This window comes from Salvia hispanica, chromosome 1 (assembly GCF_029641045.1).
Source record: "Salvia hispanica isolate PSC_SH4W2 chromosome 1, Shi_PSC_v1, whole genome shotgun sequence".
Lineage (NCBI taxonomy): Eukaryota > Viridiplantae > Streptophyta > Magnoliopsida > Lamiales > Lamiaceae > Salvia > Salvia hispanica.
The window spans coordinates 8,983,991-8,996,153 of record NC_142692.1 but is presented as its reverse complement, the minus strand read 5'-3'; positions in this window follow the sequence as shown (position 1 = coordinate 8,996,153).

The following is a 12,163-nucleotide window of genomic DNA, read 5'->3' as shown; positions in this document are numbered from 1 at the left end:
TGGACATGGAGGATTCTGGCCACCGTGGTTCTCATCGTCGTCATTGTCATTTTGCTGCGTAACACCCCCTTGTGGAGGCGAAGAAACATTTTTATTTGCTTTCGTTTAGTACCTTGTTGGTTTTTAAGTTTCGCAACTCTAGTTTCTTGCTTTGATCTGCTGGATTCAGACTTATTTATAGTTATTATGGAAGTTTATGTTTGCTTTTGGTTGGATATCTCTGGGTTTATGTTAATCTCTTGTTTTTAGCTTTCGTTCTTTGTTGGTTGTTGGATGTTTGGAGTTGAGATCTATTGTTTTGTTGTTAGAGGTTGGGGATTTGCATATGGAGATGTTTGGATTTGTTGAATCGTGGTGTTTTGGAGTTGAAGTTTCGCATATTTGGCGCTTGATGTTTACGTTGTGCATGATTATGGCTATTTACTTTCTGTTTCTGCATCCTTTAGGTCCAGTAGCGTAGATCTGTTACTTTAGGCTTTGATTTCCCCTTTTAAGTCTAGATCTAGAGTTTGCTTTGTTTTCATGGTGTTTAATACTCTGTTTTCTCTGCTATTCTCGTTTGATTCCCGAAGAAGATGAAGTTGTTGGTAGTTAGAACCAAATCTGCTTTATGTCAGTACTTTTCTGCATGTACTTTACTTTTTCTGCATATCTGCTAGACCTGTCAGTACGTTCTACTTTGTCTCTTTTACCTTTCTGCATGCTTTTCCAGACCCTGGTAATTTAAGGAAACTTGTCTTGCTTTTCGCTTTATGCTTGTCTGTCCAAATTAGGAAAGTCTGTCTAGTTAAGTTTACCCCAGCTGTCTTAGAACTTTAAAATATCTCATTTTCTCTGAGTCATGTATGTTCCGTACGCTTCGTTCTTAGACCCAGTAGGTAGAGTAAAGATTCTTCTGATCTATTAGACCCAATAGGTAGAGTAAACTTTCGCTTATCTCTCAGACCCAGTAGTTTTAAGTTCTCGACCCACAAAAAAATTGTGTGGCAACAGCCAACCCCTTTTCCCAAAACATCCTCAAATGCAGTTTCGTAACACCTACTTCCTCGTGGGATCGATCCTTTACTTCCCTGTGCTAAGTTGTAGTATAGTGGGTTGAGGTTTTTGAAGGGACAGAGTGCACCCAACGACCCCTTTCTGATAGTTCCACGATCTTCTAGCCTTCGAAGTCTAGTCGAATCCTCTGGACCGGTTAGATCGAGTGACACATATCACAGTACAAACCTCTAGTCGAATCCTCTCCTTCGAAGTCTAGTCGAATCCTCTAGTCGAATCCTCTCCTTCGAAGTCTAGTCGAATCCTCTGGACCTGTTAGACTTAATGAATACCGCTAGTGGAGGAAATTTCACCAAGAGGAAGGTGAGTGAGGCCCGGGAGATACTGGGACGATTAATTGATGCAAAAAAGGCATACGATTAACCTCGCGCCATTCTACGGAGAGGAAGTGCGGATGCAGTAACAGTGCAAAATGAGGAAATATTAGATGTCCGAGTGGATGCAAGGATGGATGTTAGAATGGAACAGTTGGAGAAGACTATCCTAACCGCCTTGGGAAAGAACAACTCACCAGAAAAAGATAATCAAGCACTAGGTCCAGAGGATGGATACAATTAGTGCGGACCTCAAGGAGGGATGGAGTGTCCAGCCCATATAAATGCTGTAGGAAATTGGAACCAAAATAATCAGGGCAGTAATTGGAACCAGTGGAGAATCAAAGACGCTCCATGGAGGGACAATCCATGCTTCAGGTGGTCCGAGGGAATCAAAACCCTCAACTCCAGATCACTAACTCAGAAGGAAACTAAGGGAACCAACCCAACTGGTCCGGAAGGAATCAAGAGGGGCAGGGCAACTGGAGTCAAGGAGGCCAAGGAAATCAACCCAGCTGGAACAATAGGAATCAAAATAACCAGGGAAGCTCATATGTACCCCCACACCAGAGGAACAACAACTATCAGGGGCCAGGGAATCAGTACAACAATAACCAAGGAGGTCAAGGAAACTTTCGCCCGTATCAAGGGGGTGGACCAAATCATGGTCAAGGGCCAAGTGGCAGTCAACAGAACACTCGGACCCAGAGGAATCTGGATGATATGGTCCATGACCTAATGAATTCTCAACAACACATGCAAAACAACTTGGTGGCAAACAATGACGTGGTTCACAAACTCCAAGATGCTCAGCAGGAACACAAGGCCGCGATGGATCTGATGTCGAAGCAATTATCTCAGATCGCAACGTCCCTGAGCGACATGCGAGGGAATGAAGGAAGGATTCCGGCCTCAGTAAAGCCACCAGAAAAGGCAAACATCAGCCAGGTTACCCTGAGATCTGGGAAAGCATATGAAGGACCCAGACTGAAGGAAAATGATGAAATGTCAGTGCCAAGGAGCGAAGAGGTTATCCACCCGGTCCAGCAAAAGGAAAAAGTTAGAGCAGAGAATGATCTTCAAACCGGTGATTTGAAAGGACCGTTACCTCGGATGGCTAACCCATTTTTCTTAGACCAGGAGCCTGAGGTAGAAATTGAAAAAAAAGAAGAAGGAGAGGCGGAAGAACCCTCTAAGGAAGATCCTACCAACACGATAAAGAGGGTGAAACCTTTTCCCTACCGAGGAGATGCCAAGAAGAAAAAGGACAACCCCGTGGATTTCATGGAGATCTTTGGAAAGCTGGAGATCAACCTCCCGTTCCTGGAGGCTTTGAAGCTTCCCCCGTTCAGCAAATTCATTAAGAAATTCGTTGCAGGCAAGGCAAAATCTGACGGGAAGATCGTGATCGGGGAAAATGTATCTGCAGTAATTCAAAAAAGGATAATGCCTTCAAAGCAAATTGACCCAGGTATGTTTACCTTACCTATCACTATAGGAGGTGTCAGAATCGAGCATGCTATGTGTGATTTAGGTGCATCTATTAATGTGTTACCGCTTTCCATATACAAAAAACTGGTAGGAGCGAGAATGACTGATACGGAAGTGGTAATCCAGCTAGCTGATAGATCATGCATTAGCCCTGAAGGAGTATTAGAAAATGTGATAGTAAAAGTTCATAATTTTTTATACCCTGCTGATTTTCATGTGATAAAGATGAGTGACAACGAAACAGCTGAGTCTAGTGGCGTTCTTTTAGGGAGACCATTTTTGAGGACCGCTAAGACTATAATCGATGTTTTTGATGGCACCATCTGTTTAGATTATAATGGGGAGAAATTCACTTTCAGCATTGATGAAGCTATGAGAAAACCACTAGACGTGGAAAACCTCCATTTTGTTGATGTCATTAACCCCCTGGTCCAGGAGTTTCTTGAGACCGAACTATTGCAGGAACAGGTGGACACCTCGGAAATGACTGAATCCATGAGGAAAGAAGTTGTAGGATGGTGTGAAGCAGTTATGGAACAAGGGCTATCTGACGGAGAAATCACAAAGGCAATAATGGATTTCTGTGGTGAGGCAAGATCCCCTGGGTCCAAGGAATCAGTTCAACTGGCCAGTATGGAAAAGTTGCCAGAGTTGGACGAGCTGGTCAAGAAAGGTATGGAGAAAAATCCATTACCCCCTGAAGTACCCCCTCCAAAGAAAGAATTGAAGAATCTTCCTCCGGGTCTGAAGTATGCTTACCTAGGAGAAGGCGAATCTCTGCCTGTCATAATCAACAGCCTTCTGACCCAGGAGCAGGAAGTTAAACTATTAGAAGTGTTGGGGAGGAACCAGAAGGCAATAGGATGGACTCTGTCTAACCTAGTGGGGATCAGCCCCGACCTATGTATGCATCACATCCGTTTGGAAGAAGGAGCCAAGGCATACCGAGATCCACAAAGAAAACTCAACCCCAACATGAGAGAGGAAGTCTTAAAGGAAGTATTGAAGCTGCTAGCCCTGTGGATCATTTACTCTATTCCCGATAGTGAATGGGTGAGTCCTGTCCACATGGTGCCTAAGAAATCAGGAATACAAGTAGTCAAGAATGACCGCAACGAGCTTGTGCCCACAAGGTTAGTCACGGGATGGAGAATGTGCATAGACTACAGGAAACTCAATGCAGCCACACGCAAGGATCATTTCCCACTACCCTTCATCGACCAAATGCTGGAAAGGTTGGCGGGAAAACAATACTTCTGCTTTCTAGATGGTTACAGTGGGTATTTTCAAATCTATGTCAACCCAGAGGATTAGGAGAAGACCACATTTACCTGCCCCTTTGGAACATATGCCTACCGGAGAATGCCTTTTGGTCTATGCAACGCACCTGGGACATTTCAGAGATGCATGATGAGCATTTTCTCAGATTTGCTGGAAGATTGCATAGAAATTTTTATGGATGATTTCACCGTCCATGGAGATTCTTTTGAGGCTTGCCTGGGGCACCTAGATGTTGTTTTGGAGAGATGCAGGAAGAAGAACCTGGTGCTAAATTACGAGAAGTGTCACTTCATGGTCAAGGAGGGGATAGTGCTGGGACATGTTGTATCAGAGAGGGGCATCGAGGTAGATCAAGCAAAGGTGGAAGTAATCTCTAAGCTTCCATACCCAACGAATCAGAAGGAAATTCGTGGATTCTTGGGACATGCAGGGTTCTACCGAAGGTTCATAAAAGACTTCGCAAAAATTGCCCAGCCCCTAACACGACTTCTGCACAATGATGTGGAGTTTAAATTTGATGATAATTGTGAAGAAGCCTTCCAGCTACTCAAGGATCGTTTGGTCACAGCCCCGATAATCCGCTCTCCCAACTGGGATTACCCCTTCGAGGTAATGTGCGATGCGAGTGATTTTGTCATAGGAGCAGTCTTAGGCCAGAGAATCGAAGGAAAAAGATGTCATATTTTACGCCTCGAAGACTCTCAACCAGGCCCAGAAGAACTATGACACCACCGAGAAGGAGATGCTGGCTGTGGTGTACTCATTTGAAAAATTTCGGCCATATCTACTGGGGTCGAAAGCAATAGTTTTCACTGACCATGCAGCCATTAAATATCTCCTTGCCAAGAAGGAATCCAAACCAAGGCTAATCAGATGGGTGTTACTATTGCAAGAGTTCGACTGAGAAGTCAGAGATAAGAGGGGGACCGAGAATAGAGTAGCTGACCACTTAAGCAGAATTATCCAAGGAGAAGATAAGGAAGCCGTACCCGATGTTTTTCCAGAGGAGCATTTGTATCGCTTAGGGGAGTCCATTAGACCAATCAGATGGGTAGCAATGCTAGCATTGACTGGACCCGAGGAGTCAGAGAAACGGAAAGGCAAACCAAATGACGAGCCTTGGTTCGTGGACCTGGCAAATTATTTAGTCACTGGAGAACTACCTACTGCACAAGAAGTCACTAGGGCCCAGAGGATGAAAATTAAAAGTGACTCTAAGTACTACTTTTGGGATGACCCATACCTCTGGAAGATGGGTTCAGACCAAGTTATAAGAAGGTGTATTCCAGAGTGGGAGCAAAGAGACGTGCTAAACCATTGCCGCACTAGCTTGTGGTGGACATTTCGGCCTAAGAAAAACGGCGAGAAAAGTTCTGGATAGCGGGTTCTACTGGCCTTCGCTGAATATAGATGCTTATGAGTTCTGCCAGAACTGCAGTAGGTTCAACTGACCGGAGGGATTTCTATGAGAGATGAGATGCCACAGACTCCAATAGTAGTTTGCGAGATCTTTGATGTTTGGGGCATGGACTTCATGGGCCCATTCCCATCTTCGTATGGAAATATGTACATATTGGTTGCTGTAGATTATGTGTCCAAGTGGATCGAGGCCAAAGCTACAAGTTCAAGCGACGCGAAGGAAAGATTCCTAAAGGCCAATATATTCAACCGGTATGGCGTGCCCCGAGCGATCATCTCAGACCAAGGGACTCACTTCTGTAATAGGACGATTGAAGCGCTGATGAGAAAGTATGGAGTCCACCATCGGTTATCTACTCCGTATCATCCCCAGTCCAATGGGCAGGCTGAAATCTAGAATCGAGAAATAAAGAGCATCCTAGAGAAGACAGTGAATACCTCGAGAAAGGACTGGAGCAAACATCTAGACGATGCTCTCTGGGCCTACAGAACCGCTTACAAGACACCAATAGGAATGTCACCCTACAGATTGGTATTTGGAAAAATGTGCCACCTGCCCGTGGAGATAGAGCACAAAGCATATTGGGCAGTCAAGGAAATGAACATGAAGGCTCATGCCTGTGAGGAAGATGCAACTGCAGGAACTGGAGGAATTGAGGATGGAGTCATATGACTCAGCCATGTGGTATAAGGAGAGGACCAAACTCTGGCATGACAAAAACCTCCGGGTCAAGGAGCTGCAGGTTGGGCAGAAAGTACTCCTTTTTCAATCAAAGCTCAAGCTCATGCCTGGGAAGCTGAAGTCAAAATGGATAGGGCCTTACACAATCGTTGGCATTCGACCGCATGGAGCAGTGGAAATTCAGGGAGTCAATGCTAACTCTGTTCCGTTCCTTGTTAATGGTCATAGAGTGAAAGTGTTTAGGGATAGTTCGGAGTTGTGTGAAGTGGAAGAAATTCCACTCCACACACCTTCCACTATTGCCTAGTAAGCCATGTTTAAATATTCTTCGAGAATTACTGGGTCAGGTAGATAGGGTAAAATTTTCGATCAGCTGACTGGACCAGTTAATTCCCAAGAATATTTAAACATTTAGGTGTAAATAACATGAATAAGTTGTTTTTTTTTATGAAAATACAAAAAAAAAATTATATATATACTTCTAAAACCCAAAAAAGATTTTTGAAAATTCTGATCGTCTGTGAAAATGCACAAGTTGAAAGGCTCATCTCTTTGACCCAGACGTTCAGCAAATTTCGTTATTTTTACCAAGTGTTTCGGATTACCAGGTCAGAGGGAAGTGAGAAAAATCAGAGGGAAGTTTGAATTTTGAATTTCGAAAAGCTGGCGAGGCGTACGGTTGCTTGCGTCAGAGACGCGACCGTTCGCCTACAGCCAATCATGATATTCCTTTTCTTATTTTAATTTTATTTTCTTTTTCTTTTCCTTTTATTTATTTTATTTTCCTTTTATTTTCTTTTTCCTAAAATAACTTCCCTAAACTAGTTAACTTCCCTCCCATAAAATCATTTTCTCATAACTCACCATTCCCAAACTTTTCCTTCTCTCTACAGATCCGAGGAGTGCCACCACCACCACAAAGACACCGCCGTAAACCACCGCTGTACACAAGATGCAGAGAAATCCGATGGCGCGCTCAGGCCGCGGGAAGAACCCACCGAAAGGAAAGACCACGAAGAAGGTGGCGGAGGCGACGAGTTCGGCTCCCATGGCAGAGAAAACACCCACGCCGCCACCAGAAGAAAACCCTACTCCGCCGGAAGTTCCACCGCAGCCCATACCGACCGAAGTGCAACCACAGCCAGACATCGGACCAGACAACCTCGCCGAGGCGAAATCCGACGAAGCAGAACTGGATCCCGAGGAAATCATACAAGAATTCATGAGGAAGTTCGGGAAGGGGCCGAAGGCGAGCAAATTCTTCGCACAAATGTCGGAGGCATGCCGGAAACAAGAAGAGGTAATTCCTGCCCTAACCCCACTTACAATTCCACCAAGACCCCAAACCTTAATCGAGACACCCACTGCACAAGCCTTACCCACACACACAGAAAACCCCCAAATTTTACCCGAAACCCTAACTCAAGAGACGAACCCCCCACACACTATTCCTCAAACAGAAATTGAGCCCCATGCCGAACCCTCTGTAAATATAGAAGAAACTGATGCTGAGGAGGGTGATAGGATGGATACGGAGGAATCAGAGAGAGAGGAGAGAGGAGGGAGGGGGTAGTCTAGGTGAGCAAGAAGAAACACCGGATGTAGAGGCCGCTGGATCAGGGGACGAAGGGGAAAAAGAGGAGGGTGAAGATGGTGGGGAGGGTGACAAAGTAGAGGAAGTGTAGGTGAAGAAGGTGAGGCAGTTGTTGACAAGGAGGCTGAGAAGGAAGGTGAGAGTTTTGATGATGAAGTTGCTGAGAAGGAGACTGAGGAGGAAGAAAAGGCTAAAGGAGAGGATGTTGAGAAGGAGGAAGAAAGAGACGGCGATGAACAAGATGCCGAGAAAGTGTGTGAAGAGATAGAAACCGACATCGTCGTGATAGACGATATAACTACTGATGACCAAGGGACACCAACTGATGAGAGGCTGACGAGGAGGCAATCTCGTCGTAATAGGAAGCAAGTGGATGAGGCAGAGGTAGGCAGGCCCGAGCGCCTAAGGCTGGAGGACACAGAGGAGGCAGGGGATGATATCCCCCTGGTCCAAGAGACTGTGGCAGCCGAGAAGAAAATCTCTCCGGAGGCTATGGAGACGAGATACGAAGCGTAAAGAAAAAGGAAGGGGAAGCATACTGCTAAGCCCCAGCAGAAGAAATCTCGCCCCGCAAACACCACTGTGGTGATTAGCGAGCCGGAGGCGATCCGTGTGCCGTTTGCCCATCCAACTGAAGAAGAGGAGGCTGGGATACCAGCCGTGGAGGAGAGCCCTTTCAAAACAATGGAGGTCCTTGTGACCAAGAGGTTGTTGGAAGCCATGGTCCAGTTTGAGGACCCAAAGCTGCAGAAGGCATGTGATGGCCGAGCCACGAATGGAAAGTCGGCGAAATCCAGAAAGAAGCTGTGCCTCTCGGACCTGGAGGATCTGGGAGTGGAGAAGAAGTTCATCTCCTACTTCAAAAGCATCGGGTTTGAGTGGCTTCTCAACCACAGCAATGCGGAGGTGCCGGTGGCTCTGGCAAAGGAGTTCTTCACATCCTTCAAGTTCAAACAATCTACGGATCTCGATGCAGATACAATCTCTTTCAGGATGTTCAACGAGGAGATGAAGATGAGTATAAGGGAGTGGTCGTTGAGACTGGGACTACTGACACCCGAGGAGGAGGAGGAAGGAGCGTGGAATGAGAAAGAGATCGGCGCACCCAAGTATACAGCTGGCTTCGATGCTGAGGAGGCCTGGAGGATGGTTGCCCACAAGAAGGTGGCCAAGTTCAAGACAAGCACATCGAAGGGATACACATCACTGATCATGTACTCCGATTGACACAAGTATATATCGGGTACAATCTCTTGGGTCAAGTGGGTGCAACCCTCACTACTCCAGAGCTGTATTTCATGTGGTGCATGCTGAACAACGTGAAAGTCCACCTCGGGTACTGGACTGCTTATGCATGCCAGAGAGTCAGAACTCACTCCGACCGCCATCTCTACACGTGCAACTTGCTGGGAGCATACCTCCAGAGAAATGTGTCAATGAAGATAACCAACTCAGTCACTAACCTGCCAATGTGTAGCGACCCAGGATACTTCGATCTCCCGTTCTTCTTCAACAAGGGATTGACGATAATGAAGGACGGCGTGTTGAGATTTTACGAAGTAGGGAAAGCTGACGGAGTGAAGATAAAGACAGAGAAGGTGGATGAAGAAGGTGATGAGAAAACGACAAGTGAAGGGTGGCAGAAAAGGATGGAAGAAACAATGTTGAAACTAGGAGCAAATACGGTGTAGCAACAGGAGATCTTGCTGAAGCTGCACCATGAGGCGGTAACTCAAAGGGAGATGATTGCCGCGCAAGCTGACAAGATGGCCCAGGCCGTGGAGACAATGATGAAAATGGTCACAGTGGTTGACGAGAAGATCCTCCGGGCCCAGCAGCCGCGCATGCCTCCGAAGTTGCCCACATAATCTAGGCAGCTGACCCCAGGAGTCACCCCAGAGAAGCCAGCCCCCAGCACCCAAGGAATGCCACCAGAGAAGAAGAGAAAGGACAGCGAGACCACCACCAGCGTACCAGTGAAGAAGGATACCCCCAGTCTAGGGGAACAGAAGGCCAAGAAGGATGATGAACCCAAACCCAGCCAGAAGAAAGCAAAGACGGTGCCCAAGAAGTCTGGTCCCACGGGGGACCAGAGCCAGAATTGACACCCCCCCCAACCAAGTAATTTTAAATTTCAATTTTTTTTATGTCTTTTTATGTTCTAGTTCGTTTTTTTTTACAAAGCATGCCGTTTTTTTTTATGTGTCTGTGAATATTTGTGTTATCTTTATGTATATATGTGTTAGCTATCTTCTCCCACTTAGCCCGATGCTCGGTCTAAGTGTGAGAAGTTTGTATTTTTTTATATAGCATGCTTTGGTATCTGTTAATTTGTGTACCTTCTCCCACTTAGTCCGATGCTCGGTCTAAGTGTGAGAAGTTTGTTTTTATATAATATGTGTTTTGTGAATCTGTTAGGTGTCGCACTAACTTAGCCCTGTTTTCCCCTTCACAAAAAAATGCTTGGGGACAAGCATGGTGAAGTGGGAGGGGGGAGGGAGTTAGTGCAAGTTAGTGTCAATTATATGTGTCTGTTTACTAGGTCTAGGAGTTAGTAGTAGTTAGTTAATAGGAAATTATGTGTTTATGCATAACTGGTGAATAGAAAGCAAAGGCCCTTAGTGAGAGTGATTGAAGAGAGAATGCATGTCAACTTTGATGCCTTTTTCCTTAATAAATCAAAATCGGTTTGGATGAAGTAAGGACGAAAGAATATGCCTCGACTAATCTAGCTGTGAAGCCCTCCACAAAAGTGAGTTATAAGCCTTAAACACTTCATACTAACACAAAATGAGAGGGCTACCACTTGATGCTTAGGGAAAGAACTAAGAAGGAGAAAATTTTGTGTGATAGGAGTAACCTCTCGGGCTTAGGGGAAGGGTACTGGAGGTATAAGCTGGACGAAGTCCAGGGTCTAAAAAGGGAGGAATAAATTGGAACAAGGTCCAGATAAAAAATAAAAAATAAATAAAAAAAATAAAAAAAATTGGAGTTATAAGCTGGACGAAGTCCAGGGAGGTATAAGTTGGACGAAGTCCAGGAGGGAAGGAGAAAATTATAATAAGAGCTAAGACAGGGGAACTATCTGACCCGAGGCATCAGTGGTATGGCATATAAAGAGCGAACGATCCTAACATCCCTGGTGAGGAATGAGTGATTGAGCGAATCCAACAGTTAGTGAAGTTAGGGGCTATCTTGACAAACTGACAAGCCGATTAGATAGAAGAAGGAAAGCGGAAGATTCGGAGACTGTAGATTCTTGAATTGACCTTAATCTTGTGGGGATGGCTGCTAGAAAATAAACCAGTTTATGCATTTATATGTTTATGTGTTGATATGTGTTTTTATCTGTTTTATTTGTCTAAGTCCTTAGCGTCTAGGTCTAGTAGTTTGAGTCTTTTTTTTTTTTTTGGTAGAGTCGGTTAAAGGGAAACCATGCATTGAAACGTGCCTTATTCATTTTTCTTGTTTTCATACTTGAGGGCAAGTATGGTTTAAGTGTGAGCAGTTTGATAAGGCTCGTTTCATGCATCGGTTTAGGGTTAAAATTCTGTGCATTTGGGGCGCTAATGTGCGTTATTGAGTTCAGGTGCGAAGTAAATCTGTCGGACCCAGGAGTTGCTGTTACCGGACCTGGCAGATGCAAAAGAAATGAAATTGAAGCAAAATCAGAAGTCGTCGTTCGGACCTGGGAGAATCAAAAGTTGGCGACAGGAGCAGAATGGAGCGAGAGCAGATTATTTTAAAAGAGTCTTACTAAAGGGCAAGGGCGTAAAATCACCAGAGGGATACCCTAGGGATCAGAGCCTCACATATATAAAGAGCTCGGCCTTGAAGAACAAGACGTCGGTGAACAGCCACTTCTACGCTCTCCTAGCTCTAGTTCTAGTTCCCTACTTCAAATTTTCATCTTGGACTGCTGCGCACTTGGACATGGAGGATTCTGGCCACCGTGGTTCTCATCGTCGTCATTGTCATTTTGCTGTGTAACACCGCCTTGTGGAGGCGAAGAAACAATTTTATTTGCTTTCGTTTAGTACCTTGTTGGTTTTTAAGTTTCGCAACTCTAGTTTCTTGCTTTGATCTGCTGGATTCAGACTTATTTATAGTTATTATGGAAGTTTATGTTTGCTTTTGGTTGGATATCTCTGAGTTTATGTTAATCTCTTGTTTTTAGCTTTCGTTCTTTGTTGGTTGTTGGATGTTTGGAGTTGAGATCTATTGTTTCGTTGTTAGAGGTTGGGGATTTGCATATGGAGATGTTTGGATTTGTTGAATCGTGGTGTTTTGGAGTTGAAGTTTTGCATATTTGGCTCTTGATGTTTA